Below are 5,403 nucleotides of genomic sequence, written 5' to 3' on the forward strand. Positions count from 1 at the left end.
CCTTCTAAGATATTGAGATAAGTTCTTAGGTTTTAGGTGGCAAACATTTCATCCAGATCAATGCCATGATGATGAAACTCTTCAGAAGAAGGCTTGAACTCCTTGTGAATGGAAGAGATGATGTGGTTAAAGCTTAGAGACATTATCGCTGTAAGAGAGAGATTTGAGAAAACTAAAGGGTTGAAAAAAAGGATGAAGAAATGATAAAGAAAGGTAAGGTTTATATAGAGGTTGATTGTTTTGGAGAGTGATCACGCTTTGAAATCTTATTGGACTGTGTGTTGGATCCCCGAGGGAAGATATAGAGTTCGCCGTTTCTAATCTTGGAAGTTGGAGTGTAGTCATAATGGAAACTGACACATGCACGTCTTAATTAGAAGTTTTGAAAAAGTAAAGTCATGATTAACTGACTATTATGACTTGTAGAGTGGAAACGTAAAATCAAAGAGCGAAGTGGCTGCGAAGGGTAATCATATTGCGTGCATAGGCTATCGAGGCCATTATGATGGCTGGGAGAGTGGGTATAGTAAATGGAAAGATGGCCAAGGAAATGTCGCTCGTGGCATTATATGATAAAACATATATATATATATATATATATATATATATATATATATATATATATAACCAAAACAAATTATATATGTATATTCATTAATGAGTTCGATTACAAAAGTAGGACAAATAAGTGAAAAACATTATAAAGACTATTACAATTAGTCAAAATCCTCAGGGAGATTGTCTTTCATTTTAGAATATTGAGAAGCCAATAGGGACAAATGACGTTCGATAGTGGCCTGTTGTTTCTTTAACTCTTCGATCTCTGGCCCCAATTTTTGAGCCGTTTCGATATGACAAATGCCTGCTTGCACCACTTCGTCCATCTCTTTTTGTTTTAATTGCTGGATTTCCTCCTGACGAGACTTTGCAATTTTCACTTTCCCTTGGAGACGTTCAATTTCTTTTTCCCAAGATTTGATGTTCGCCCCACAAGTCTCATACTCTTTCTGATACTTCGAATGCTCAAGCTCCAAAGTGTCAACTTTGGCAAATGAATCATTAGCAGCTTTCCACGAAGAGGTTTGAGTGGCTACTTTTGTGCTTAGTCTTTGATTAACCTCTTGTTTTCGAAGGTTATCGGCTTGAAGCTGATCGAGTAAGAAACCTAGTGAGACAATCACTTGCGAAACCTCATCAGAGACTTTGAGCAAGTCTACCTGCTTTAGAAGATTTTTTAGCCCAAAGCAGCCGGTGACATCTTTCCTCAGAGCTTCGATAAGATCATTTCCAAAGAACTTCTCCTTTATCTTGTGAAGAAGGCTTGGGTTGTTGAGTTCTGCGCCGCTTTCCACAAAGGTGTTCGAAGAAGTTTCACCCATGATGGACGAAACGCTCTTTGCATTCATCATAGCCTTGAGGAAGCTTACAGGATTGGTGTTTTTAAGTTGCTCTAATTCAGCTGAAGTAAGTGCAGGAGGAATCTTGGTCGAAGTGGTTGCAGGGGTAACAATCGTCCCAAAGGTTGAATTTTCCTTATTGCCTGATCGAGGTAAACTGGAGGCTTCATCCCTAGTCTCATTTTCAGGGTTAGTGTCCTCGTTTCCCACGGATTGCTCAACTACTTCACCAGTGTTAGAATGCTGAGGATTGTCTTCCATATCATCGTCCTGATTGATGATTGGAGATGAATCATTCGAGCGAGTACCCTCAGTTTGCTCAGGGGAAGGAGCTTTAGTGGTAGGCTCGTCATCTTCGAGAACTGGAGAAAGGACGGGGGAGTTTCGTTGAGGAATGTCTGTCATAAAATCATAGCATGTTAAGATAAAATCTACGAAATAATTATTGATATACATAAGGAGTACAAGTATATACCTTGAAGGTTATCAAGATCAAGAGTAAAATCTGATGCTTTGAGATCATAAGTAGCAGTGCCTACATCATCCTACAAATGCAAGGTAAAATATAAACTTAGCATTAAAATTTAAGTGTAGCGAATTATCAGAATACAAGATTTGATACCTTGGATGGGATATTATTTGGGCTCGAGTTATGACTTTCGACAACAAGTGTATTTCCAACAGATCCTCTTTCCCTAGCCGAAGAAATGGTAGCCTTCTGTCTTTTCTTCGCAACTTGTCTAGTATGAGGGGGAGATCCATCCTCATCATCTGAAGCAATGGTGGCACTAGTGGTCGAAGTCTTTCGTTTCGGAGTTCGTGGAGGTTTCGTACTCTGGAAATATTTATGTCGAAAAGCTTGAATATTATTCAGAAATAAAGGCATAAGTTAAAGTGTAAGAGTATGTACCGCTGGTTTCTTGCCAGTATCTGTAGAGTCATCCTCACTTGCCTTTTCGCTTTTAAAAGCTTTAGCAGCCTTACGTGCAGCAGCCTCTTTGACGCCTTTTTTCGGCCCAGAGCTATAATTAAGAAAAACAAATTAGTGCAAAGATGAAGAGGGAGAGTTATAATCGAAAAATTATCCAATCCCCAACCTTCAGGTATTGGAGTCAGAACACGAACGTGCTCGAGACTTATATGAAGATGTCCTTTGAAATTATCCAAGGTGTTCTTAGTCGGAACCACTCGTTCAGCGTGTTTTTTGGATTGTTCGCAAAGAATTTTAGGGACATTCACATACAAACCAGTCTGGAAAAAGGAGGGCTTAAAGCCACACCAAAGTCAGCAATAGGTAGTGGAGGGAATTTTGGAGGATACAGTTTGAAAGCCACTTCATAATGCTGTTCAGGTCGAACATGTGTGGGCAGTTTCAGTTTATCTAATTTATTAGAAAACTTTTCGCGTAAGGTAATTGCAGCTTCACGAACGGTCCGAATAAGATCATTGGGTCTATTGATAGTTTCAAAGATTTTTTGGAAAGCTTGGATTTCTTTAATATGTGTTGAAGTACCTTTTTTGAAGTTCTCCTGCACACCATCAAAAGCTTCAGTTAGTTATTGCGAAAGACCAGCGGCATCGAAGATCTGGTTGTTATAATATTCTCTCCACCACTGATGAAACTCAATAGTGGAATAAAAAACAGGTTCGAAAGAGATGGGAGAGAGGGTCGTGATGCCAACGTATTTGGAAATTTTGGACTCATAGTTGTCCTCGGATGAATGCATAGTATGTGTAGCGGGGAAAATCTGATATCGAAGCCATGGGATTGACTCGAATCAATATTTCGTTTGAAATCACCACCGCGCTTTATTTTTTCAAAAGCAAAGGGAAAAGAACGAAAAACCCAAAGTTTTGTTTTTTAAAACAAGGAAGATAACTCAGGTTCGGGTGTTGATTATACAAGGGGAAAGTTTTAAGCACCCCTCATATCTGTGGTACTCCACAGGAACCTTTTTGAAAATCTGTGTTGTGTGTGCTAAAAAAGAGTTTGTTTTATTTTTAAAATAAGCTCGGCAAAGCGTTAAGCTTTGTGCCTACATACCTCCTCGGTGCAATGAAGAAGTCAGAGCTAATGTAGTTCCGCTTAAAGGGAAAACATTTTTTAAAACGAATAAACACTTTATCGTCGTTGGAGAGAAATACTCAGCCATTGATCTTGAGCATGAGAACAAACGAGTTCTTTGCATCGCAAATGAAAGAAGGGCTCCAACTCGGATAAAATCGACGAGTATGCCACTAGCTCTCTCACGCGGAAAAGATCTCATTATATCAATCAATTTCAAAATCGTGGGGTATAACCACTCGTTTCGACAATTAACGGTCTCTAAACTTTTTGAAGAAAAAGGCCATTGAAGGCTAAAGATATTTTTAAGAAAAAGGTTTTGAAAAGATTGCAAACATAAGAAGGTTTTTGAAAAAGGGAGAAGATTTTGAAAATTTAAGAATGGGAGGAGATGAAGAGGCTATCCTATTGCGTAAAATAAAAGCTAAGGAAAAGAACGGTCTAACCGAAATAAGAAGCCAACACTTGACATTGTGAGTCAAGGTAGATTTTGAAGGATAGAAAAACACTTAGAAAGGGGGGGTTTGAATAAGTGTAGCTTTAAAAACTTGACAGATAAAAATAAATTGCACAGTTATTTTTATCCTGGTTCGTTGTTAACTAAACTACTCCAGTCCACCCCCGCAGAGATGATTTACCTCAACTGAGGATTTAATCCACTAATCGCACGGATTACAATGGTTTTCCACTTAGTCAGCAACTAAGTCTTCCAGAGTCTTCTGATCACACACTGATCACTCCAGGAACACTGCTTAGATACCCTCTAAGACTTTTCTAGAGTCTACTGATCAACACGATCACTCTAGTTACAATCTGCTTAGTTCACTCCTAAGACTTCCTAGAGTATTCTGATCAACACGATCACTCTAGTTCCTTACAACTTAATGTAATCAATTCTAAGAGTTTACAAATGCTTCTTAAAAGCGATAATCACAACTGTGATATTTCTCTTAACGTTTAAGCTTAATCTCACTAAAATATTACAACAGCAATGTAGTGAGCTTTGATGAAGATGAAGATTCTGAGCTTTGGATTTGAACAGAGTTTCAGCAAGTTAATTTGAATTATATTGTTCAGGATCGTTAACCTTGCTTCTCATCAGAACTTCATATTTATAGGCGTTGGAGAAGATGACCGTTGAATGCATTTAATGCTTTGCGTGTTCCGTACAGCATCGCATTTAATGTTATACGCTTTTGTCAACTACCTCGAGCCTTGTTCACGCTGTGTCTACTGACGTAGCCTTTAATAGCTTTTAACGTTCCTTTTGTCAGTCAGCGTAGCTTGCCACTTGTACTTCCTTCTGATCTGATGTTTGTGAATACAACGTTTGAATATCATCAGAGTCAAACAGCTTGGTGCATAGCATCTTCTGATCTTCTGACCTTGAAGTGCTTCTGAGCGTGATACCATCTTCTGAGCTTCAGTGCTTCTGATCTCATGTTCTTCTGATGCTTCCATAGACCCATGTTCTGATTCTGCTTCGACCATCTTCTGATGTCTTGCCAGACCATGTTCTGATGTTGCATGCTGAACCCTTTGAGACAAAGCTTCTGAGCGCTGAATTATGCGTACTCTTTATATATTTCCTGAAAGGGAAATTGCATTGGATTAGAGTACCATATTATCTTAAGCAAAATTCATATTATTGTTATCATCAAAACTAAGATAATTGATCAGAACAAATCTTGTTCTAACAATCTCCCCCTTTTTGATGATGACAAAAACATATATAAATGATATGAATTTGCGATCAGAAAGAATAGAAGGCAAAAGACAAATTACACAGCTATAGCATAAGCATATGAATATGTCTCCCCCTGAGATTAACAATCTCCCCCTGAGATAAATAATCTCCCCCTGAAATAAATACTCGAAGAACTTTAATAAAAGACTTCCCTGATTATTTCGGTAGAGACGATCATATAAGCTTCTGTCTTT

The sequence above is a fragment of the Vicia villosa genome, linkage group LG5, assembly GCF_029867415.1.
Source record: "Vicia villosa cultivar HV-30 ecotype Madison, WI linkage group LG5, Vvil1.0, whole genome shotgun sequence".
NCBI lineage: Eukaryota > Viridiplantae > Streptophyta > Magnoliopsida > Fabales > Fabaceae > Vicia > Vicia villosa.